Source organism: Harpia harpyja, chromosome 8 (genome assembly GCF_026419915.1).
Source record: "Harpia harpyja isolate bHarHar1 chromosome 8, bHarHar1 primary haplotype, whole genome shotgun sequence".
Lineage (NCBI taxonomy): Eukaryota > Metazoa > Chordata > Aves > Accipitriformes > Accipitridae > Harpia > Harpia harpyja.
The window spans coordinates 29,768,345-29,795,249 of NC_068947.1; the positions used below are offsets into that span (position 1 = coordinate 29,768,345).

A 26,905-nucleotide genomic window follows, 5' to 3' on the forward strand; every position below is an offset into this window, starting at 1 on the left:
ATTTTTGTTAACCAAGGCTGGGAGATCATACGGCTAAACAGTACTAAGGGATGGCAAAATGTTAACTGTAGAAGAACATACTCAATAGCAAGGAGAGACTGTGGGGGGAAAAAAGCCACAGTATGTGGGCAACCAGCCCTCTGCACCAGGCTGGGTGACTGGCGTGGAAGTTCTGCAGCATGCAGCCTGGGAGGTGGCCACCTCACGGTGTCTCCACCACTCTCTGAGCCTTTGCAAACACACACCTTCATGGCCTGTCAAAGAGAAGTCACAATGCTGTACTGGAAATACGAGTTCCATGCACATGATGACAGAGCAGGACAAACAGGGCAAGAGACACAGAATTCCCCATCCCACCACATGTGTATCTGAAATAAGGTGAGAAGTTCAGGTAGACACATCTTATGCGGTGTAGGGTTTTTTCATTGTTTGTTTGTTTTCTTTTGGATATGCAATAAAAGAGAATTCAAACTGTTTTCTATTCTACGGGACTCTGGTCTCCACAGAGAAGACACATGGATCAATGTAATACACAAATTAAACATCTTTGTGCAAAGTTCTGTGATTCAAAGGGTGTATCTATTAATTTGAGCAATGACAAGAATTTGGACCTTCACTAGGGGAGTTCAGTGGAAGGAAAACTTTGGCTCTAGGGCTCATACTTAAAGAACAGGTTGCATGGACTGCAGAGTTAATTTTGGCACAAGCAGTCATGGACTTGAGGACTTATCTGGACAGGTCCTAGATGAAGGCATCTATTTTCTCAGAATCAGTGTTGCTTCTTCTGATCCATTCAAGTTTTCTTCTTCAAGCCTGCTATGCTTTTTAGCGTAACCTAAACTTAGATTCGTGAACGATATGGCTCTACTGATAGACACATCCCAAAGACTTTCATAGATGACCAGGAGAATTTCTAAAAGCCAGCTGAGACTGTTACCTTTCAAACTCACTACTCCCCCTTCTCTGTAGTGCAGAACCCACAGCTCGTCACTTAGCCTGCTCTGCTGCACAGCAGAGCCTGCAGGGTAGTAGTCTGCCTCTGACAAGATTTAGTACCCATTTCCTTCTCAGCTGCTTACAATTGCAAATTTTTCGAAATGTAAGTATCTTCCCTTTTCTAGCCCTGCCAGACAAACACCCTTGTGACAAAGCAGGAAAACACAAACTAAGGAAGTAGATGGTATCAACCCATCTATTATTACTGCTTAGGAAGTTGCAACACCTTATGGTTCTGACACAGCTATTACTGCGTCAACATATCAGAAACCCCTTTCATGGACTTTCTGGAAGCTTTCAAAATCCAGGCAGTTAGAAGCTGGCTCATTTCATCAACTACATAAGGGAACTTTGTGTTTGCAACCCATATAAACTTGTATCCTCCTCCTGTTCTTCAAGGCAGTTGCACTTTCAGCCACAGTGCTGTAACTTCAGTCCAGCTCCCCAGAGAGGTTGCATGAAGAACATGCATCATGGCACAGGAGCAGACAGCAGATACTAACTGCCATAGCTGGAACAGCCCTGTTTCCTCTGCGTCTGCAGCGAAGCACTGCAGCCCCACGCCACAAGACCAGTTCTACTCATCTGGAAACACCAAAAAGAGGGTAATTGGGAGAAAACCATAAGTAACAGGATTGTTGCTAGTACAAAAATTACTGCTCAGGTCTGAGCAGTAATTGTGAGACCTGCTCAGGTCTCATGCACAAAGTGATAAATTAACAAACTCTAGCTATAAACCAGCTTTGGTAACATCTGAGCCATCTAACTTTGGATTTCTCACCTTGCCATGAGGAAAGCTGCAGCAGAACTACTGTCATGTTGCCACATATGGTGTTCATACAGGAGATAATTCTACCTACTCCTTTAATGTCACTTTACTGTTTCAACATAGTAGAGTAGAAAGAATACACTTACTAGTGAGAAACAAGAGAACCACTCCCAACACTAAAGAATTCATTTTACTAGGATAGATTAAGTTGTAATTTAAGACTCAAGCTATTCCAGGCGGGTGGCAATAGTTTGAAAAGACTGTCTTTTCTGAAAATGTGCATATGTTATGTTGCCATTTAGGTGGCGCCACTTCTTGCATAAAATTTACTTTGCATAATTACAGGCAGTTTTGCAAAATATTTATTTGTAATCTTCGGTGCTTGTATACCACATACTTCTTCATTCGGTTGAGAAGTTTGTAATAGCCTTTGGTGGTAGTTATTTAAATGGGGCTAAGGATTCATTTTTTCAATACCATGAAAAAAAGTCTGGAAGTCTTTGGGTACTCGTGAATTATTTCTTTCTTCTGCTTCTAGGCCCTCCACAATTCATTACCGCTTGTTTGCCAGGGGAAAACATCCATGCAGAAAAGCAGCCGGCTGGGGCTGCACATACATGCCTCAGATGCAAAGCCCAGCAATTTTTTTTTTAAGTGCTGGTGAAAGCTGGTTTGTGCTAAGACAGCAGACTTTGCACTGAGACACGTGCAGGTGCTCCACCCTGCCAGGCCAGCTGCAGCAGGGACAGGACAGATGGAACAACTGGAGGGGTTCTGCCTTCAGCAACCTCAGCGCAATTTGCCAGGCTGTCTCTGTCCTCGTCCCTGGACTGAAAGAGTGGGCAAACTGCTTTGTCCAAGGAATAAACGCAAGTATTATGCATAACAGGGTACCTGCATGATGGATGAAGTAAACCTGCAACTTCTCGCATTTGCAAGCAGAATAATTCAGTGGGAAAATTCTGGTTCATGGAGTTCAGAGAATTTAGTTCACAACACCTTCAGGTTTGGTGGCCTTCTGCTAAATCCAGGATGGAGGCGAAACATTTCCATGGTTACAGCAGACAGCTGAAAGCAAAGAAGTCCTCCGAGTTTTGTGGTTCTGCATCAGAGCCACCAGCCAAGATCATTAAAGACAGTGGGCATGTTTACACAGAACAGAGGCACCCGGGAACTGCAGGCAGCATCACAGCCTCAGGACAGCACGGTGCCGACATGTGCGCTAGCTCGTGTGTGTGCCAAGGGAGAGCTGTACCACACTGCTGTAGCTAGACTGATGGTGACTCTCTGCAAACTGCGCATGGCATGAAACATGAATACCCCAGCTTCATGAGCTTCAAGGGAAGCCATGGCAAGTTTGTTAGCTCATGTGGGGTATTAGGAAGGAAGATAAGCACAACGAGAACACATCAAATGTGGTATATGTAGCGGGATTAATAGGGCAAGAGACATAACAGAGAAGGAAAATTATGATCTAATGTACTGCACATCATTTTTAAGATTCAGCAAGACTTTCGTGTTCAGATTCATATTTCGTAGGCATTTCCCTCTCCCTTTTCATTAGATACCAAAAATCTTTATCATCTTCTCCATGTTTTTGTTCCCCATTTCCTTTTTCCCCGTGCATTGTTTCTTCTCATTTTCTGAGTATTTGCAAAACTCAATTTCACAAAAGCTCATTTTTCATACATACCAGGTTGTAAAATATAGGAGCCAATTGTTGCTCTCTCTCACAGATGTAAAGACAGATCTAAAATTGCAGTAAAAATGTTTAATGGCTGAGTTTTTTTCATGTACAGACAAATCTCATTATAAAACTATAAAGAAGAATTGTCCTGCTGTCCTTTCTAGATACATAGTTTAATTAATACTGGATATATTTAGTTTTCAGAGTGCCTCTCCCACACACAAAAGCCAAAGTAAAATAGGAATCTTCAGTTGCTATATAATGGGAGGATATTTATAAAAAAAAAGCTACGTTCAGCAAAGCATTGTTCGTTTAGATGGATGAGTTGAGAGATGTAATTAATTCTAACTTTAATATGTACTTGTACACATATGATTAAGAACCCACACAAATAGCTAAATTAGATTTTTAACTTGACTATGCAGTGTTTGCAACCAGATTGTTTTGGTAGACATCATAGGCCTGGTTTTGCTAGTCTGTTACCTGTACAACTCCTTGGCTCACAACAGCTTTGCATGGTGTAGAAGGGAGGTGATATCTGCATTCCTTTATATGACTAAGTAACTCTGTCATGAACCTAGTGTATACAAATTAAGATGAAGGACAAGATTCTTCATTCCACCCACGAGAAGGAGTAACTCATTTGAACAAAGAAATATTTCAGACGTAGCTTGAAGGGCATTTTTAACTAGCACAGACACATTCATTTGGTGACAAACACTCCTCTAAGGTCTACACACTCCTACGTGGTCTCCTACATAGGAGGATTCCAGCTAATTAATTTGGCAGACTGGATTTCTTCTCCAGCTTACAAAGTGATGGGAAGTGCACGGATGTGACACAAAAAATCTGCCTCTAAAGGAAATAGATCAAAATCCCCAGAGAAAAAAGAAATCTGGCCACTAGATAGTTGTTATATTTGGTGGTTGTTATATTCAAAGCACGGTGCAACTCTCATTGCACAGCAACTAGTTGCACAGTGCAACTAGTTGTTTTTATTTCCCGTTTTGATTTCCCACATCGAAAGAAGAGCTAATGAATGGGCTGTGCTTCTTTCACACTAATAGCATCTGCCTCCACCAACACTTTTTCCACTTACAAAGGTGTTCTTTATAATAATACAATTTCCCAGCTTTCTTCCATCATCACTGTGCAGCTCCCAGCAAGACCTATGCCATGGCACTCTGTGGTGACGTATGAAATGTGGTAACAGCTCGTCTGACATGTTCTTTTTGTTTCAAAGGTAATACCAATTTAAAATATACAGAGGTCAACTTGAGCTTACAAGTTGTCAGTAGCCAGCAAATGAACAGCAACCTACACTTCAGGTAATTGAGAGTCTTATGCTTTGCAAAAGCATAATTAGTCTGAGACCATTAATATCTACAGCTTGGGAAAATACCTTCAGCCAGCTTTCAGAGAAGGGCATGACTAGCTTCAGTACTAAGGTACCTTTCTGAGGAACAGGGTTTCCACACAACGTTCAAGCCATCCCCGCTAAAGCAAGCAGGTGGCTTGGGAGATTTTAATCCACTTGCATTTGTCAGTCAACATCCAAGAATTTTCTCTCTCTTTAAAACCATCAATCAAAAGTATTTACAGAATCATGATTCATGATTCTATGAATCAAAAGTATTTACAGATTTAGGAAATTGTCACTAAACAGACCTGGCCAGGAACTGGATTTTCCGTTTCACAGGAAACTTCATGCTGCCCATTTTTTCCCCATTTCAACCTAATAAATTCTATTGTTCTGTAGTTGCAATACATTTCATACAGAGTTCAAATTTCTTTGAATTGTTTTAAATAAAACAATTCCCATTTTAAATTTTCTAAAAATGGTCAAAACATTCTTTCCTGGACTTTTTTTTTGTAAAGCTTTGTCAGTTCTCCTTTGAACAGATTTTCATCAACTTAGCATATTTTTCAAAGCATTTCAATTTTGACAGAAATAATGCTGCATTAACAAAAAAGAATGTCTGAACAAGCTACACTAAAGATCCCATCTACTGTATTCATCATATACCTTTCTATTTCTTTCCTTGAGTTTACAGTTCCTAGACAGCCTCATGTGCACTCAGAATAAGAGCATAAAAATGATGGCAGTCATTCTGGAAGGCCTTAGTTCAAGACTTTTTTTTATGGCTTCAGTGGCTATTTCTTTAAAAATATTCTTGGTAATATTGCTTTCGTAGCTATTTATATTTGAATGAAAAATGCCAGGGAAAAAAAAATGCCCAGCTGTGCTCAAGTAAATGTTAAAATCCACAGCAGTTTAGAGAGCCACTGCAGAGCAGTGAACCACTGAAAGGAATCACCAAGTAAAAAAGCCTCTTCCCCTCCCTTCAAGTCTTTTCCCTATGAGAGGAGGCTTTTAAAGCTTTCATTACAAAATAGAAATATTGAAGGTCTTCTGCTTGTGCTAAGCCAAATGTACTGTAAGAGCTACTCTTGAATAGAGGCACACCTCTGATTAGCACTGTAAACTTCAAACCCTTTTTATGTCAGCCTGTACTTTAGTGCATTAGATTCCATCTCTGTGAGGAGGGTGTCAGTGAAGTTCTTGATGCAGCAAATTTCTTAATTGATAAAATAAATTAATGAGATGAGTCAAACAAAGGAGCTCTAAAATGATCACCAGTTTACATGTATTCACTGTTCCTTAAAAGGACTAGTTGTTTGACTTGTGACTTGTATTTTACCTTGAGGAGTGGCAGACCATTTGTTGACTTGGTCCAGGGACTAAACTTTCAGAATACACTGGAAATCTCTCAATTTACTAGGCTCCATTAAAAAAGGGTGCATGTACAGCATTTGTGTAGTATTTTGACAGACTTTTATTTTCTGCTTAAGTGACTCAGTTTCCCCTGGATACATAATGGCCCTCTCTTTGTGATGCAGAACTGTAATTGCACAGAGAGAGGATGAGGTCATCAGCTGAGTTGCGATACATTCATTAAACAAGTAATTTCAAATAGCCTTAAATAAATGAGGTGTTCTGTAAGTAAAATCAGATTCTCACCTACTTTAAACGTTAGGCTGCCAGGCTAAATGAGAAAAAAAACATAGTATCTGTTAATAAAAAGAAACACTGATAACAGCAAACAAAATAGCATAGCCATTATACTTGGAAGAGCCAGTAGCCCTCAGACTTTTGTATCCACCAAAGTTTCAGATTCAGGGAAGTTTTTTATGTCTTAACTGCTGCAGGAGAGCTAAGCAATTTTATTGGATCAGAAGGATGAATACTAAAGCATCTGGCAACAAGTTTCAAGATCCAGACACTTAAAGCATTCTGTTTGAGTAAAAGTTTAATACTAACTAAATAAGAGGATATAGCAGTGCAGTGCAAAAAAAGGACAACAAGTTACAGGACTTCTTAACAGAGACTGTCCAGCACAAAGATGCAGGATGTCAGTGCCCACCCAGAGGATTGTCTAAAGTAAATCAGTCCATGCATACATTATCTTTGAAGTCTGTTGGTGACCTCTCTGAAGTCCAGTTTTGGGTAGGTCCAAAAATGTGAAGCTAGAAAGATAATCCCAGATACGGGTGAAGGTGCACCCACAACTTCAAATGCCTGAGCAACTCCAGCCTCATAGATACAACTGACCAGGCTCCTCATGGTCAGCCTGTGGGACAGCTGTGGGGACAGCACATGGCAGGTCAGAGGGCCTGAGGTGCTTGCACATGTTCCTGACACCACTCTTCAAGTGCAAAGCCACAGTCAGTGCTTTCTGAATACAGATGTTATTACCCACAGCTGACAACCACAAGTGGAACAAAGCATTAGTCAGAACTTAATGTCATATAATTTGCCTGGCATAAGCATGAGCAAGAAGACATTGCCCCAAAATGTCAGATACCTCATCTACAATATTCTTGAAAAACAAAAGCCAGGTATGACAGAGAACCTTCCCTTAAGGGAAGAGAAAGGATGGACTGATATTCCTAAGAACAGGCGGCTGAACTGGTGGCCCGCAGGTCCTGGGCACACAAGATGGTTCTAACTCACCACCTTTTCTGCAGCATTTCTGGAGGAGACAGGGCATGACAGAGGGTGAAACTGGTACCTCCCTTTGGGTCTGTGCATGTCACCCTGTTAGGAGAGCCCCAGACCTGGCAGCCAGCCTCCAGCACTGAAAAACTGGGACCACCAATGCATGTCCGCCCCTCACATACTGCCAAGGGTATCAGACAGTTTTCTCATCTCTCTCACAAGCCTCCTCTGAAGGGTAGCATAGAATATCTGAGTTAGACTGTAAATCCTCTGGAAGATCCTCCTTCGCTCTGTTGGCTACATACAGAGGGAGTCCTTGGAAGTCAAAGTCTTAATTCTGGTGACCAAAATTAGTCACCTAAAGCTAGGGAATGTGAAATCCTTATCCTTTCTTCAAGGCATTTCTCTTGGGCAAAGTAGACAAATTTTTAAAGCTTTAAAAAATGTTTTCTGATAAATCAGTGTTTGAGATTCAGCCAAATACCCTTCCATAATTTCCAAAAATACTGAATGACAAAACCTTCTGTTAATAGGAATGAAAGATACAAGCAACCCAGAATCCCCTGGCTGAGTACACTACAATCTCTGGTCACTGCTGGAGTCTTTGTAGTGACACTATATCTCTTGCAGTGAACATTTTTCTCTGCTGATGTTAGCAAAATACTTACTTAAAGAAAATTATTTACGCTATTCTTTATTATTGGTATCACAGATGTCCCATTCTATGTGGATGCAAGAAAAGGGATTCATGTCTGTTTAGGAGAGGCTATAAGTCAAATAAAGTTTACTAAAAAAATTGAAGCTATCATGGTAAGACAGTTTTTTAATACTATCATGACTCTACCATATTATGCTCCACAGAGGCTATAGAGACACAGTTGTTGAAAGCAGCTTTGTCTATTGTTAACCAATGAACTTAGCATGGGAGGGATTCCTGTCATAAGGCAGGATATAAGGAAGGAAAAATAACAGTGTATTTATGTTGTTGTCTTTATTCTGTAATATTCTGTATAATCCAGGTAGCTGATGATGCTATTTCCTTGGCAGCAGAACAAGGAGATATTGTAATTAGAAGCAGCTAGACAATTTTCATATGAAACATACAGTATAAGTTACAGCTTTCTGAAACACTGCAGCAAAATTCAAGGTTATAACAGAAAACTGTGGAGAAAGTACATACAGATGAAACAAGTAAGAATGGAACTGGACATGCTGATAATTTCTTCAGCTTTCTCATGGGAAAAGTCAGTCAGTGACACTCACTAGTCGTACACATTGCCCTCTGAAGTTGGTGGTGATGTTACGACTCAGAGCCACCGCACGACAAGATTTGAGATCAGCCATGTCTAATCCTACCATCGGTATAAACTCCCCTGTGAGCGAAGGGCAATGGAAGGCTGGGCCTTCACTGTCTTTATAACAACAACTTTTTTTAATTAACACTTTACACAGCAAAAAAAAGTAGCCACCTGAAAAACATTAATTTCCTGCTGAAATATGGCATACAGAGGAATCAATGGGATATATTTATTTCTTAGCAGTCAGACTTGGCAGATACATCCTCTCTCTTTTGTCTTTTTCTCTTTTGTTCCCTCCCTCTCCCAAAATGAATGCATTTGCAAAATTAGAAGGGGAGAGAGGGCACAGCACATCACTTGACAAGTTCCTCTGTAACTGTGGTGTTAAAATTGAGAAAGACAGTATTTACCTTCGTAAATTTTTTGTTTAAGGATACAGCTTAGCATAGAATAATGTATCACATGCAAGAGTTTTTAAAATGTTTATAAATGCATTCCCCTTGATTTTTTAATTGTGGGGCTATGTCAAGGTTTCTTAGGAAGGGTGTACATCACACATGCTCTAGAAATGGTAACTAGCCAGCTAGATAATGCTACAGAGTAGCGAGAGAGAGACTTTCTCAGTAGCACTAGTCTTTTTAGTCCAGAGCACCAAGATCTTTACTAGGAACTGCGAGAGATTAGCTGTCTAGTTTGCAGCACTGAAACCAGGTGCCTGGAACTGTCTGGAGTTAGTACCTGCCTTCAGGATAAAGAGAGGTATTGCAGGATCTGGCTTCACACAATTCAGTCTGGGCAATTCATCCCCAGGTAGTTCAGGTTCATCTTTAAAGCGGTGAATAGACTAGTAATTTATTGCCCAAATGATCCGAGTTTTTTTAGCAACATAACATCATAGCCATTCAGTATTTATGGAAAAAAACAAACAAACCAACATCAGAAAAACCCTGAAACCTAGCATTCTAACTGCAAAGTATCTTCTTATATAATTAGCATTATCATTAACAACCTAGAAATCCAAATTCCCACTTCTGAGTGCAAAAGACCCACAACCAAGCAAGATTACTATCTGGGTTGTTAAACAACATAAGGTAGCCTCTCTGCGAGAATCTCTTCTCCCTGTGCTGGGCTACTACACACTACCCTCGGTTACACAGCGCCGATCCCATAAGCATCTACACGTTCTGCACTTGCAGGTGACACCAAGCGTGGCTCCTGTTAGAGCCCACCTGGCACGCAGCTCTGGGAAGAGACTTAGCAGCATATTTCCAAGGACTTGCGCTGATGGGTGCCACTTGCCAGGATCACGACTGCGGGGTTATAGTTAGCACAGGCAGCACCTGCCAGCTCAAAGTCTGGGCAGCTGCTCAGACACCTAAACCAGTATCTTCAACAAACAGAATACAGGCCTATGTACTTCAATAAACACATTGAAGGAATAAAATATGAATTTCTCAGTAAATTTGATTTTATAAAGTAATTTCTCCACTACTGTAATGCACCTATAGAAAAAATGCTGCAGAGAGTACAGCAGACATTTCAAATTGCCACAAGAATTCCTTAAACAGCAATTCAATTTTGTTATTTTATTTTGAGAAATATAATTAATAGGTATAATTAAGGCTTATGCAACTCCTTATTTCCACTTTGCTGAAACTAAAGTAATCATTGTATATACAAAACTATTTAAGATCTAGCCTTCTCTTCCCAAAACCATACAAAATTATTTTAGGTCTTTATAAATTACTGCAATTCTGCATCTGTAAACTGTTTTCCGAATTCAGAGAAAGCTACAAATATATTATGGCATCCTTCCTACAGAAAGAATCATGACAGGAAACAGAACTTTTTCCAAGAACTGGATTCATACTTTGGAAGCCTCTTCCATAAGAATGGATGACTATAAATCTCATCACATTCAAAAGACAGTAGAAATCTCTCACTAATATCTCAGTTCTTCGATTAAGGTTTCTAATAAGCTGTTCTAGACACACGCACAATATACATATATGCAGTTTTTTCCTCACTCCTACAGAAAGGAAAAGGAAAATGATGTATGAAGAATTTAAAAACAGCAGCGACAAGCACTGGGAGAATATGATAGGTATCATACTACCTGAACAGTACAGTTAAGATTGGTCCATTCACTTCTCAGCCAGATCTGTAGCCTGCCCTTCCATACATACCTTTGCTCAAAATGTTAACTTTCCTTAAGCCAAATGTTTAAATATATATTATCTGATAAATCTATAGATTTCAGCTATCACAGGAATAATTTTTGAATGAATCTGTTATTATTTCCCCTCTCTCTGTCATCAGTTTTCACAATGCTGTCAATGTAAGCCAGAAACTACAGAATTATCCAGCACAGATGGCACAGCAATAAAAATCTGGACATTTTTCTTGTGAATGTCTGTTTTTGGACCTATTTTCTAAGCATATGGAACAGAAACCACTACATACTGCTGTATGGTAACACTCCCGATAGTGATAATTGAGTAATGACTATTACTTGAGTATAATGTTAAGGGTCATTTGACATGAAAGAAATGTCTTAAAACAGGTTATATCTACCTTGGCACTGTACTTAGCTCATTCTACTTCATCTGGTACGGTAAGAAATCCATCTGCGGTTTTTAGATATCTTCAATGTTGAGGCTCAAGGTGGTGATCTCAAGGATGAAACATCTGAATCTTCCAGTCAGCTGAAAGGAAGGTGGGCGTTTAACTTATTGGAACTGAACTTTTATACAAGATGGACTTGGACTATAGAAATTAAATTCTACCCTCCTAAAAGAAAAATACATCTTACTATATGAATGAGCATGTATTACTATTATTTTGGAATGAGGGAGAAAGAAAAAAAGAGGTTTCAGAAACCATTTTAAGCCAGCAAGTTACAGCAGTTATCACACAAAGACAACACAGCTAGTGCAGCACTGTCAAGAGATAGCCAAGTTAATTTTAAGCTGGCTGGTCAAGTATGAGAAGTTTATATTAGAAGGCTATCCATGGCAGCAAGGAACTGAGTGTTAACCAGCTTACCTGCTGAGAGTCAATTACTCCATATCAAACTCTTGTGTTGTCACTTCTGATACCTCAATGGCTAAATTAAAGCTAGTTCAAGTATTGATAAATTGCATTTATTATTTCTAAATAATTTTTTTACAACAGGTTTTGATATGGTAATGCATCTTCACAGTGACAATTCCTACACATTCTCTCTCATTTTAAAAAGAAAATGGGGATTAGCCCAGACTTGAAAAGGTCCCTCAAATTAGGAGGTATCAATTGCTGCAAATCAAGAGGCATTTGAAATACAGTTCTAGGAAAATCAGATTATTCAGTCTTTCGAGTTGCAAATTAATTTTTTGAAGGAATTGTTATGAAATTTCTCATATGATATTTGCATATATACAGCTTCCTTATATTTTTAAATTATTTCTGATTGATTCCTGGTGTTAGAATAATTTAGTTTATTGTGTAGCTATCAGATGATACTTTTTTTTTTAAATCTAAGAGAACTCAGAACCATTTGTAAGTCATGGGGTATCTAAATTTTTTTTCCAGCTGTCCAGCCCAAATAAATCTGAACTTTCTCTGAAAGAATAATGGTCACATTGTTGTGTTTCTATAGCATTAAGCATAACTGTACTCTAAGAATCTCTGGCAAGAATTGCGGCAGTGCTATTGAACACAAATTATGTTATAAAAAATGACAACCTCCCAAATCAGACATTATCAATAACTGGAAAAGAAAATTTTAAGAAACATAAAACTTTTTAAGAATCATCTTCTAGATTCCTTCTGTGTACCAGTATGGTTGCAGTTTTTCTTGTGCAGTTGAAACTGAGCACACAACTACTGCTTACTCTTCTTCTATTCTAATGTATGTCATTTAACATACCTCACATAAGGTCAATGAAGTTTTTGGTTATGATTTTTACAAGTGCTGAGTACCTGCCATTCCTCTGAAACACAAATTTCTGATAACATGAGATTTCTAAAGAGTGAGTCTGTGACATCTGATACAAATCTTGCTATAGGCTGTAGACACAGTAGTGGTATAAACAAGGTAGAACTCTTCCTAAAACACTAAACCCTAAAATAAAGCAAGAGCAGGAGTAGAGACATCCTGGTGAATCAGGCAGGATGCCTGGAAATGTTCTCGAAGTACTGTAGATCAGACATGAATACCTGCAGCATCCAACAGGTCTCATGCTCCCTGAAATAAATCCTGGCCAGTTTCACAGCTCTTCCAGAAAGTCAGCTTCCACTACGAGGTACTTGCTGTCAAATTAGTTGCCCCTTGAGGAATCAAATTATATGCCTCAAAATCTATATTTAAACCCTTGCTGCTACATAATCAGACTATTAACACCATCCACTTGCACATTCTTTGAGATCTGGGACAATTCCACAATTACTACACTCTGGCTGGTGTTAGATTTTGGAGTAATTTACTCTGTATTAATTACATCATGTGAGAATATGGTATGACTAACCTCTTACTAACATTACCCACAGTACATAATACACACGTAGGGCCTCAGTGACAGATTTTTTTTTTTTTATGCCATACTCTGGCTGACAACCGATAGTGCTAGAGTTTAGTGATTTCTAAGTTAGTGAAGGAAATAGCAGCTAGTTTACAGTTACCACTAACTTGAGCTTTAAGTACTCAAGATAAAGAACATTATATAAAATCTCATTATGACGCTGCCTCCCCCTACATTTCAGTTTCGTTCCTTTTATTATTTATTCCACTCTGCCTGTGCTGTATGTGTCTCCTTCTCTTCTGCAGGTGACAATAAGAACATGAAGAAGGACTAGGAATGACATGTAATATATAGTATATAAAAAGGTGAGCTTGAATGTACCAGGCCTAAAATGGCTCTTCACCGGTGTCTTACACATCTTTGCTTCTTGCCGTATTTTAAGCAGCGAATGCAAGCGTTTAATAGATTTTCAGCTCCCAACCAGTGAATTTAATAAGAATGCTGGAGTCCCTTAATTTGATTTGCTGAGATGGTGTGAAGAAGAAACGCTAAAAAAGGAAAAGTGTAATGACTTTTTCCTCCCTGTGCCACTTTCATATCAACATGTCCTTACCTGTAAAAGGTTTCAATATTCATGTCATATTTTAATAATCAAAGGAACTCTTTACACCATCAATGATTTCTTATTAAGATGCAAATCAAGAATTATCTCTGATCTTCTAGCAGAGCCTGAAAACACTTTCTTAATTAGTCAGGCTCCATCTAACATCTGAGAAGACTTCCTTCATCACAGGAAAACTGATTTTAAAATTATCTTCCGAATTCACATTTGTGGTCAGCAATCAGGGACTAGAATTGTATATAAGCCATCAAAATCATATGATAATTTTTAATTGTCACTAAAAATCAGCATACATTCTCCTTAACAACAGAAAGTGTGAATGCTTCGGTTTAGTTGTTTAATCGGTATTTCACAAACCAGTTCTGACACCTGAATTCCTTTAGATGCTAAAATGAAATGTCCCATGCTAGACAAGCAGAATGGTATTTCACTGACTCGAGTCACTTTTAACTGCTCATTAGGCAAGTTTTTCTTCATGCTTTCTCTCTTATCACTTTTTGCAGTATCTCCCTTCATCTTTTAAATATATACCTTAGGAAATATAAGTCTATAAAGCATCTATGGTGATTACATGATTACAACATCTCACCTGTTGCTGTCATCATATGGTCCATAATTAACCTTCAAAGTGCTTTGTTGCTATCTCAGCTGGAGTAGTAAAATCCTTGAGACAAGCACCATGGCTTGCCTTCATTTTTAGAGAGCTTGCTTTCCTCGCAACCAGTAACAGGTTAATAATAAATTACTAATATTTGCTTCTTTCAGAAGTTATGTTGAGCAGAACTTTGCTAAGGCCAACAGATGTCTAAGTTCAAGCTGGAGGAGAACTGTGTCGCGTGGTAGCAGCTTTATGATTTCCTTTGTGCATTTTGGCAGGCTGACCAGTCATGCTGTAGTTATGGGCATATTGGGAAAACCCAAAGAAGGTAAAACAGGTGTGTTTTCCACCCACACTCAAAAGAGCAAATGCTCTGAAGAGGCTGAACATATATGCTGGTCCTGATTCAATAGATTTAACTTCCATACCAAATTTTGCATTTCCCCAACTTCAGCGGGACTGCTCAGTATCTTAATTTAAAATTTGAGCCTGAGGAGATTTGTTTAAGCACCTAATCCAGCTAACTACATGTTGTGGTTTAACCCCAGTCAGCAACTAAGCACCACATAGCCGCTCATTCACTCCCCCCTCCCCCAGTGGGATGGGGGAGAAAATCGGGAAAAGAAGCAAAACCCGTGGGTTGAGATAAGAACGGTTTAATAGAATAGAAAAGAAGAAACTAATAATGATAAAGATAACACTAATAAAATGACAACGGCAATAATGAAAGGATTGGAATGTACAAATGGTGCGCAGTGCAATTGCTCACCACCCGCCGACCGACACCCAGCCAGTCCCCGAGCGGCGATCCCCCCCCCTCCCCCCAGTTCCTATACTAGATGGGACGTCACATGGTATGGAATACCCCGTTGGCCAGTTTGGGTCAGGTGCCCTGGCTGTCCCCTGTGCCAACTTCTTGTGCCCCTCCAGCTTTCTCGCTGGCTGGGCTTGAGAAGCTAAAAAATCCTTGACTTTAGTCTAAACGCTACTGAGCAACAACTGAAAACATCAGTGTTATCAACATTCTTCGCATACTGAACTCAAAACATAGCACTGTACCAGCTACTAGGAAGACAGTTAACTCCATCCCAGCTGAAACCAGGACACTGCACTAATGTGAAGAATTTACACAAGCTAGCTCTCTACATTTGCATCTCCCCAAGGCAATATTCCAATGGCACCATAGTGTAAGAGTATACGGCATTACTGGAGCATTGCCTCACAAATCTGACGTGTTCAATCTTTTGAATAATTAAGGAAAAAAAAGAACATAATTATAGGTCAATAACCACCTGACTAAAGCTTAATTCGGAACAACAATCTCCATCTACATTTTAGTGAATTTTATTTCTATACTCTAGATTTCCAAAAGATAATAGATTGTAAGCTGGCCAGAACAGTGCTCCATCAGCTCTGTTGACAACCCAGGTGCCAGAAGGTCCATTTTCCTTGTTATTGCTTACAGTCAAGTTTTCATTCAAATTCCTTCACCAGCGGGTAAAAAGTCTGCTTCTCTTACAACAGAGAATAGAAGTGTCCCTGACCTCAACCCTTCCCCAGAATGAGCTAACTCTGGCACCTCCACTTCTCCCAGGCAGGGCTGCAGCAGTGCCCAGCCGAAGGGGTGATGCCTTACCCCCAATGGTGTTTATCAGACCAGAGGCAAAGCACGGCTCGAACAGTGCAAGTCCTCCAGAAAAGGCAGCAAAGAGTGTGTCCAGTCCTGCTGCACTCACCAAGCCCTTGATTTACTTCCCTGAGACTGTGGACACTGTCCGGGCCACATCCCTACCTCAGACCATGTTCTGCCCAGGCTCACCTCCGTTCTTGATCAGGTCAAACCTTGGGCTTCGCAGTAACCACAAACCTGCTAATTTTTTTTTTTTTGGGGGGGGGGGGCAGGCGGATTTATTTTGTTGTTGTCGGTTTTGGATTTTGTTTTATTCTGTTCGAGGTTGTTTATTTGTTTTTGTTGCTGGGGCTGCAAAGACTTCTGAAAACACTACTTGAAATTTCTTCTCTGCCAACTCTTGTTCAGATCTCCGTAGCCTTCAAAAATCTGCACGGTGTCCCACAGGGTCACGTTGAGGGCTCTAAAATAGGTGCTCTTAATTATACCTAACCTTTTTTTGTTGTCCTTGTTGTTGTTGTTTAATTATACCTAATTTGAAATGCACACTCCATTGCTGTGCTTGGCTACCTTGCAGACAAGGCAGAGCAGGGATGGCAGGACCGGCTGCCTTTCCTTCCCACTCAGTGACTCTCCACAAGGTCCACGTCAAGACGTGACCAGTTTCGCTTCCCACGCGCGGTTCTGAACTGACGGCGGACACAGCTACAGCCCAGCCCCGCCGCCCATCGCAGCCCTCCTCCCGGCCGCGGGAGGGGAACGGCGGCCACGTCAGCCCCAGCGGGCGGGAGGCGATCCCCGGCCGGCGGGCATGCCTCCAGGCCGGGCAGCGCCACGGGCGGCGGCGGGCGGCCCCGCCGGCTCCTCTCCCGTACCGCCCGCCCACGCCCCTCACGGACGCGGCGCGGCGGCGCCACCTGCTGGGCGCGCCGCGGGCACCGCCCCGCCGCCGGCGGGGCCGGGCGGAGCTGAGCCGCCGCGGGTCCGCGGGTGGCGCCGGCAGCAGCTGGGCCCGGTCCGCCGGCAGCCGCCGGTGCCCGCCCCGCCGCGCTCCTGAGGCGGGCCGCTGCCCTGTGCCGGGCGGTCGCCGGCCGCGCTTGCAGCCGCTGCGTGGTGGCGGCACCGCCACGGGGCACCGCGGGGCTCCTCGGCACGCTCGGCTGAGGGAAGGGCGTCCCCGCCGCCCTCCTGCTCCTTCCTGCCCGAGACACCCTGCTCGGCGCCCGGACCAGGCGTTCCGCCTGGCTGCAGCCTCCCCGGGCCGGCCTGCCGGCTGAGGGTAGGGCCCGGCCCTGGCTGTTTACGGGTACAGCCATGGGAAAAGGCCATTTTTAGGAAAGCACAGTTAGAGGAAATCCACGACGGTCAAGTTACGCCATTTTCTGCAGAGCAGGGGGACAGCTTCATTAAGTGGCTGGTTGCGTTGGTACCTTTATGCTTCCAGTCAGGTCAGTACGATTTAAGACTCGCACAGGACAGTCACTGCTGGTTCAGCCGAGCACATGGTTGGGGTTTTTTTGGGAAGCAGTCACCTACCTGTCGCCCACCTTAACATTTTCCAGGAAGTTGAGACCCTTGAGCACCAAATATAGTTGATTCCATTAGGTCAATCCACCTATTGTGGAGGTGAAGGAAATACTTTCCTACTACAGATTTAAGGCTTTCGTAAGTCAAATAAGATTCACAGATTTACAGCCAGCCTTAAGGATCGTGAGGGCGAATGTGACATGATCAGCTTATTTTGGGTGAAAACGTCCAGAACCCGAAGGGAAGGAGGGAGCAACAGTTCAGCCCGTGCCCTGCTGCCCTGACACGGGGCTGCCATTACTAACGACCCTGCTGCAGCTTCTTGCCAGCCCAGCAACTGGGGACAAGCATTGCCAGTAGCTGGGCAAGGAAGGGTGAGGAAGAAGGCAAGGAAGACAGAGCTGAAAACTTTTCTTGTGGCTGTAGCAGTCTAGGGTTGCCCACTACACTCCTGTCCAGGCATGGCCCTGGCACTACGTATTAGGAACAAGAGTCCTGCCGTCAGTATTGCTGCAGCACAAAGGTAAGCCCTGGGTGTCTTGTTGTACCCCATCAGTGACCTGCATGAGCTACCCTGCAGTGGCTACAGTGCATCCCCAGCTTTTGATCCTCTGAAGAACACACCCCTCTGGGTCTCACCCCAGTTATTTCCTCAGAAAACCACAGTTTCTATTTGAGGTAACTGAAAGACTGAATTTCTGCTTGATATGGGGAATCCTGAGTAAGCTGCTGTTCTTCCTGTACAGGCAAGCAAAACAAAGCTTTGGTTTCATTTATCTGTATGCATCTTCAGCAAAGTTTTCTCTGTGCAGGCTCAGCATATACTCACTGATACAGTTTTTCTTTCTTTCTTGGACCTTTCCAGATCCACAGTCATTCTCATGGCCCTTCTCTGAGGCATTCCCAAATTTTTCAGCATCTCTTCTGAAGCACTGATGTCAGAATTGGACATGGCATTCAACAGTGATCTCACCACTGGTGCAGAGAAAACAAAACAAACCAACCAAAAAAACCCCCACATCACCTCCTGAGTCACATCTCTTTCCTAGGACAGTGGAGTGAGGTTGCCTGCCTGCTCACAGGACAATTATACTGTCTGTCAATTTTCAGCTTTCTGACCAGAAAAAAAAGATTGCCTTTCATAATGCTAGACCTATTTAGTTCCAGAAAAGGGCCCTTTTTTCTAAATAAAACCTTACCCATAGCGTTGGTATAGGAAGTCCAGGCCCTTTTCTCACATTGACCTACATATACTGCCCTCTACCTGAATTCAGGTTTTTATCCCTGATTCACAGAATTACAGACAGCTTGCAGGTGTGCCCAATCTTCTTCAATAGCTTCTTAACCCTTTTCTCCCCTGAGATGGTAGCAGCTACTAAAGGCTACACTCATTCTGACAGTGATATTTTTTTGAAAGTTAAACCATAGTGTAGGTGTGAGATGAACACATTGCAGAAGACTGTTTCATGAGCAGTTCTTTTTCCAACCAACCTGGTGATCTTCTCAAAAAGTTACATAGTGTTTGGCTGACCAGATTAAATTTTCATGGCTAATCTAAGACTACAGTGAGCTTGCTGAGCATACCCATCTCGTAACTCTTGTCCTCCTTCCTTAGCGTGTGGTACCTGGAATTCTGTGATGAAACCTACCAGCTAGTGTAACTCCTGTTCGGACTAACACAGATTAGCTCCTCGTTTTCAGATATACAGTCGGTCACAAGAAAAGGTCTAGTTCGGTATAATCATAACTAAGGAAAGAAGCAACACCATTTAGTAAATAGACTGTCTTCAAAGGCCAAGCTAGAAATATTTATACATTGTTCTGAAAAAAACCCTGTACCCAAACTATTGGGCAATAGCAGGGTATTCACATGACGAAATGGAAAGTGAGCCTGTGGATTTGTACATACACATGTGTATGTAGCAGGCCAATGGTAAAGAAGTGTCCTCCTTTGGAAACTTAAAAGAATCATGCCCATTTTTATGAAGCCCAAAGTCATACCTTACAAGAACGCGTTTTCTACTTTGACAGGAAAATAGGCTAGAAGATCACCTCTTTCTTCCTTTCAGTTTAGTGGCAAAAATTTAGCAAGAAGCCCTTCCAGCACTTTATATTTCTACAAATGCCAAAATACAAAATGTGCTGGAGAATCCAAGTGTTGCCTTGCTTATAAACAGGAATGATCTAGCCTAAGTACTGTTTAAAAAGAACTGAAAAACACAGAAAGGAAGGCAGACAAAAGACGAAGGTAATAATAACGAAAAATTTATTCTAGGGGGCATGCATCTTCAGGAATTGGAATTTTTTATTTCTCCTCTGGATAAGAAACTATACTATGCTATTTTATCTTTGCCATTCTCTTAAGCTCTTTGACAGATGTCATACTTTAAGGAAAATCATCAACAGTTTCAATTATTTATGAATGCTACAGAAAAACTGATCAAACAAGACATGGAAGGCAGGCAGTAGGATGAAAAGCGTAGAACTGTAATAATTAGAGATGGGTTAGTTCTTCAGATATTTTTTTAAATGAGAAGGATTTTTCTTGACAAGTATAAAAGCATGTCACTACACAGTGGAGAGGCTAAACCAGGAGCTATCAAATTCCTGATAATAAACATCATCTAAAGTAACTTCATAAAAATCTTCATTTAACAACAGTCTGATTCAACTTCCTGGTTGGGAAAAAAACCCACACTGATAGTAGAGCTCACATTTTTTTACAGTGCCCTAAAACTGATGTAATCAGTCCTTTCAGTCATTTGAGAAGAAGACACCTAATAAGGGTGCCATAAATGTAAAGAGGGTTTTTGAGTTGGGTCATTTCTCAGAACTGATTTAGAGCCTACATAACTCAGCCTATTCAAAATGAAACAAACAAACAAAACCCAAACCCAGTGGTAGGGATCTCTGACAGAGGCAGCAGATCAAGGTGAGAACAAGCAGCTCTGTGTGTTGGGCGATGGTGTCAACAAATTATCAATTCAGCTCGGCTGTAACCAGAATAGTTCCTCTGACCATACCCATAGTCCTTATCTCCTACTCCATCATATCGCCTGTACATGACTTCTTTAATTGAAGTAATGTATCTTTTGGGTCACTTTCCTTGTGTTAATACATGATGAAAGACTTAACAGTCAAGTGAGGGAGGAGAAAGAAAGAGGCAGCTGTTACACTTTGCATTCACCTTCCTAATACATGACTGGAAGAATCTGGAGGCACGTCTCAGGCAAACATCAAAACAGCTATTACACAAATATGTTAGAACATCAAAGTGAAAGCTCTTGTGTGCCCTGGTTGATTTCCATTGCAAATACAAAGCTAACTCATTTATTTTTCCAGTTTGTGCTCATGATTATTTTAATTTAACATGTTTGTCTGGAGGCAGCCATCATGTTGATGCCACGGTGCTGTGTCACACAAGCTGCGGCCTGAGACACCCCACCTGGACATCTCAGTATCAAGAGAATTTATTCATGCCTCATACAAAATGTATTGTACAGGAAAGCTTGCAGTGGTATTTTACAAAATAGCAAAATCTGTTACTCTGGAATGTTACAGATATTTTAAGAATCCCATATGGGCTTATCTAGCCTACTTTTTCTGAAGATGGTCAGAATATACCTTAGTGGCAGATAGAAAAGTCTCAGGATGCACTTACTGGTATCAAGAGCAGATTTTCTGCACATCCAGTTGTCCTTCTTTCTGCCTGAGAAAAGCTAAAGGGAAGCTGCTGGGTTAGTGGAACTGCCACTGGTGCCAAGGTTGACATCTAACTGAAATTTTATTATAAGGTCAGTTACAGGTCTGTCACAGAGCAACAATTGTACTGAATTTTGAAGAGGAGGTGTCAGCTGTAATTGTGAAGAACCATGCAAATATACCCTGGAGCCACACAGGAGAGAAAAAAAAAGTCCTAGCATTATAACCAGTGAATTTAACTTCAAACGTTGGCTGTTGCAGGCATCTCACACGTTCATGGAAAGTAGTAGTGGAAGGGACCTTAAGAACAGGTTACAGTTGGAAAGTTTCCTTCATGGCTATCCTAAATTTATCTTGCTGCAATTTCATTAAACTTTTGTCCTGTTTGTCAGGGAACAGTGTCAGTGCTCCCCAAGGGAGGATGAGCCAGGAGCCAAGGGTGACTCCAGCACAGGCAATGCCCTCACCGACCAGGGTTCAGCCTCGCACGCAGCACGTAAGCGGGGCCGGCAGAGCCAGGGGCTGGTAACAGCGTCTGTCAGCAGCCCCAGACACAAGAGAGGGCATGAACCAGGGCCAGGTCCATCCAGGGGCAGCACAAGATGAGACAGGAGACAAGGCTGAAGACACAGTTGGAGACAGGGTGACAACGTGAACCTGAGGTCCATCTGGGAAGCCCTGTCAGAGAACTGGGGCAGGGGAAGTCGGGGGCATCCCAGGTGAGGCTGGTCAGGGCAATTAAGACCTACTGCTGACAGCATACTAACAGTATTCACAGTGGACATGGTGATCAGTTTTATTCTTCTATTCTGTGGAAGGTGCATCTGCTGTTTTTATCCTTTCCTTTGAAGTTGCACTCTTGTGCTTATGGAAAGCAAAAAAAAAAAAATTGTGAAAATGTACTTTAAAAAGGTGTATAAAATCATCCACTCAGTTCTTGTGTTTGGTGGTGTTCTGTCTCAATACAAGCCTGTGGAAGGATCTTGCTTCTTTGTTGTTTTTATTGTTCTGAGGTAGGGTTTTTTTGTCTCTTGGCAAGAATGAGAAATAAGCTGTCTTTTTTTTTTTTGCTTGAACCACTGCACTCTAAATTCAGGTATATGAACATGTTCAGAAAGCAGTCCGTGAGAACTGTGCATAGGTTGCAGTGTTATTTCTTTTATCAAAACAATTGTATAAAGATTACTTTTTTCCCAGAAGGCGTTACCAAACAATTTGGGTCTTCAGTATGGGAAAATCAGGAAAAGTGTAACAACATGACTACAGCTGGCCGCAGCTTCAGGTAAGACGGTTGAAAACCCAGACCTCCATCATCTCCTTCAGTTTATGCATCCAACTATTGTAGCATGAGAATTGTCAGTACTGTCTCTGAGCAGTAGGTCATCCTCCATGTTTTTGATATATTCCGGGACCAACTGTTTTTTTATTTGCTCAACACTATTAAATGCTCATACAAAAACCATAGGCTGAAAGCTGATAATTGCCTCCCATCATCTTCCCAAGCTACCAGTTGTTCAGCTTTTCTTCCAAACATTATCTATTAAAGATTTAAGAGAGGATGGAAGAACTCTCTAAAGGCTGAAAATGTGAATGCAGTTATAACATGTCAAACTGAATAGCAAAATGAATAATATATAGGGTTGTTTTTTTTTTTTCATATATTGTAATTAGATGAAAGACCCCAGAGTTTCTAGTTTGCAGTATGTTTTCTTGGAATTTCTGTTCCACTTTCAAAGCGTACACAGAGCTATACCTATACCCACTGTGGGATATTTCACACACATTGTGTGAACAGTGCAAACACTGAGTTATTTAAGAAAAAAGTATTTTGACAAGGAATAGCTGTGTACAGAGAAAATGCACATACTTGAGAAGCAGATCCATTTACGGTGCTAAAGCTTCACATACTTGACTATTTCCCACATTTTCTGCCATATGTTTTATTAAACCAGGAACTTTTGAACCTTTGTCCCTGTAGAGAATTTAATTTAATCAAGGCTCATTCACAGGAGTGACAGATACTATATCTTGTCTCAAAATGCAGTCTAATTCTGCCTTGATGCTGCTGCATAATGGATGCATACTCTACACATACATTCCAGAGTATATTTTTCAGCTAATATACTGTTCCAGCACTGTAAAAAATCATCTGAAAATTGAAATGTGTGTCAGTCAAATGGTAGAGATTAATAAAAATTGCTGCCTGCATGAAAAACCTAAACTAGGTTTCTAGCAAGAAGATATTTTATTAGCAGAAATAAGAAGTTCTTTTCTGAATTCATTCTCACATGATAAATTAACTTCTCTTACATTACAGACATTAAATCATTCAAAGTTACCTTAACACAGTTCTCAGCATCTGTGCCCTCGCTGAGATTCCTTCAGTGCCCAGCAGCAGGAGCACTCAGCTAGCTGGAAATTAAAATGAGTTATTTATATAAAAATACTGAGCCACCTTTGAACTGATTAAAAGTTCCGTTGTACACTGACTGCATAAGGGATTGTCTGAGATTATTTGCTTTGTAAACCACTCACCTCCTGTAGTTTCTATCTCACAACATTTAAGACCGATGACATTTTGCAGTGACACTTTTGAAGCCCAGATTCTTTACCTATGCATTTCTTTAAGTTTTTTTTTTTAAGACTGTCCTGGTTTCAGCTGGGATAGAGTTAACTGTCTTCCTAGTAGCTGGTACAGTGCTATGTTTTGAGTTCAGAGCGAAGAATGTTGATAACACTGATGTTTTCAGTTGTTGCTCAGTAGTGTTTAGACTAATGTCAAGGATTTTTCAGCTTCTCATGCCTAGCCAGCGAGAAAGCTGGAGGGGCACAAGGAGTTGGCACAGGACACAGCCAGGGCACCTGACCCAAACTGGCCAACGGTGTATTCCATACCATGTGATGTCCCATCTAGTATAGGAACGGGGAAGTGGGGGCAGGGACTCGCCGCTCGGGGACTGGCTGGGTGTCGATCGGCGGGTGGTGAGCAATTGCACTGCGCATCATTTGTACATTCCAATCCTTTCATTATTGCTGTTGTCATTTTATGAGTGTTATCATTATCATTATTAGTTTCTTCTTTTCTGTTCTATTAAACCGTTCTTATCTCAACCCACGGGTTTTGCTTCTTTTCCTGATTTTCTCCCCCATCCCACTGGGTGGGGGGGAGTGAGTGAGCGGCTGCGTGGTGTTTAGTTGCTGGCTGGGGTTAAACCACGACAAAGACAAAGCATTTATATGTTGCCCAGAACACTCATACCATTGAAGTTTTCCGCATCCCTATAACTAAGGGAAAAAAGAAGACAGAAAAGTTTGATTGCGGAAGTTTGATCTTCATCAACTGAGGGGGGCAGGAAGGGGGACGGATGGATGGGACAGGATGCATTTCCTCATTTGTTGCCAGAGACTGAACTTCGGGTTTGCTTCATTTGTCAGCAAATGATCTTAGACCATTGTGATTCTGTTTTTTTTACAAAATAATTGAGTAATCAAACTATTAATGGGGCATCTTCAGAAAACCATTCATAAGGCACTAATTTTCTTTACATATTGCAAGTGGTTGATGTACATGATGATCTGACAATCTGTCAGAATTGTCTGATGCATGAAATTTTTTCTCATTGTATATACTTCATCTTGGCCAAACTGCATTATTTGTTAATAATACTACTGTACTATCTCAGGAGCCTGTTGTATATGAAGACTGGAATGCAGTTTAATGAGAAAACAACCAAAAGAAAAGCATTTCCTTTCCCAGTCTCACTGTAAAAAATAAATTATAAATGTTTATGAACAGTCAGACTAACAAGAGCAAAGAATGAACATGAAGCTAGTCAGCATGGTTACCAGTGATCTGATGCTTCAAGCCAAACAGATTTGACTGTCTACTTTGCAAAAAACTCATGCTGCTTTCTCTTAAAAGCTAGAGGAAAATTTCCTGTAACTATAACCTTTATAAGTCCTCTCAGTGCGGGCTGCAAGTCAAGAGCATAAGACCTGGCATGGGACAATCTTCCATATTACTCCCAGTTCTACCTATAATAATTTGGAATAATCCAGCTTTGCTTTAGAAGCACATAAATTACTGGATGGGACACCCCAGAAAGCAAGTCCTCCCAGCACAAAGTATGGAAGCACGTGTTCAAACCATTCAATATTTTTTGCACTTACTCTGAGCAACTGAACTAGAACTGTCTTATGAAGGTTAAAACCAACTAAAACATCCATGACTGACCAAAAATTACTTGTGTAGTGGTATAATTATAGGCTGCAAGTATCAAGGAAAGATGCTGTTTAGCATGGTCAAAGGGACAATCTGAATAAAGAGGTGATATATGTTACTTAGGAATTCTGCTTTACTAATAAACTAACCTTCATCACTAGAATTTTTGCAAATGCTGTGATGTAAAGCACTACATAGTTTTAAGAATTACATTAATATGTGTGAAATTTTATATGCTTTATGTATTTTTTCTGAGTTTATGGGTCTATTGGGATAAATAAGGTTTTATTAACTCTTGGATACTAGATCAAATACTTAAAGGATCTGCAAAAGTTAAGGTAAAGAAGGTAATGGCAACACTAGCCTGTCCTGTTTTTGAGGAGAAAGTGGACTGTGATAGGAGTGATGAGAGGCACATGGGTGTCATCGTTAGCAAATCTACCACTGAAGCTCAGTCCTACAACCAGTTCTCCTTCATACTGAAGACTGATTTTTCCCTTTCTAGGCCTCAGTCTAGGAGTGTTTGTAGAAAAGCTGTCATTCCAGGAGATGATGGTGAGAGCAATCCAATGGGTGAAAACAAGAGTGTGAGGGAATGGTTTCTGGATTGGTTACCTCTGTGCTTCTAGGGCACCAGCAGTCAAAGCTGAGATAATGGTTATTCTTCACCTGGGGAAAACCTTACCAAGAAGCTGAAAAAGAGACCAGAAATCAACTTTGCTGTCTCTGGATGACTCTGTCCGCTGTGCTTCTAATGCTTTTTGTGACAACACTGGATTCACAGCTTGCCCACTCTTGTTGAAACCTCTGGCACCATGTAACAAGCAGTCCCAAAGCACCAAATGCAGGCTTCACTTTATGCTGAAATCTAATTTACCTTCTTTTTAGTGGTCAAGTCTTCAGAGAATCTATGGGAAAAGCTCTCAAAGTCTCTTAGAAGCACAGCACAATTATTCTTCACTAGGCTTCAAAAAATTCAAGATAAATTTTCTACAATTTATTCAAAGCATTTGAGATTTTTTTTTTTCCTCCCTGTCCACATAAGTTAGGTGTACCTTCCATTCCTAATGAAGTATTAAGCTGGGCATAAGCTTAGTGGATTAAGCTAATGATGAGGCAATAATAATTGCTCTTATTCCTACTTTGCATGGGGAGATGAAGCCTGCTAGAGTAAAGATAGTATTTTTGCAAATGCTTGAGGGACAGAAAACTCATGAGTTGAAAACTCAGTGAGAAGCCATGGGTATGGTAGTGCACTTTGTTGCCAACTAAAAATTTATTTGAGAAGACTGATGTAATTTAAGATAGGTTTCCATTTTCTCACTGGATGAATTTAACACTAATGAGAATTTTCA

At 41.0% G+C, this 26,905-nt stretch overlaps 1 long non-coding RNA gene across 1 annotated transcript; it reads left to right on the forward strand.

Annotated features, from left to right (window-relative positions):
• The first annotated feature begins 214 nt into the window (after positions 1-214).
• On the forward strand, positions 215-3,538 carry LOC128145245 (uncharacterized). Its single transcript, XR_008236397.1, has 3 exons — positions 215-378; positions 1,396-1,601; positions 2,304-3,538. It is a non-coding gene; the product is annotated as an uncharacterized LOC128145245 (long non-coding RNA).
• The last annotated feature ends 23,367 nt before the right edge of the window (positions 3,539-26,905 follow it).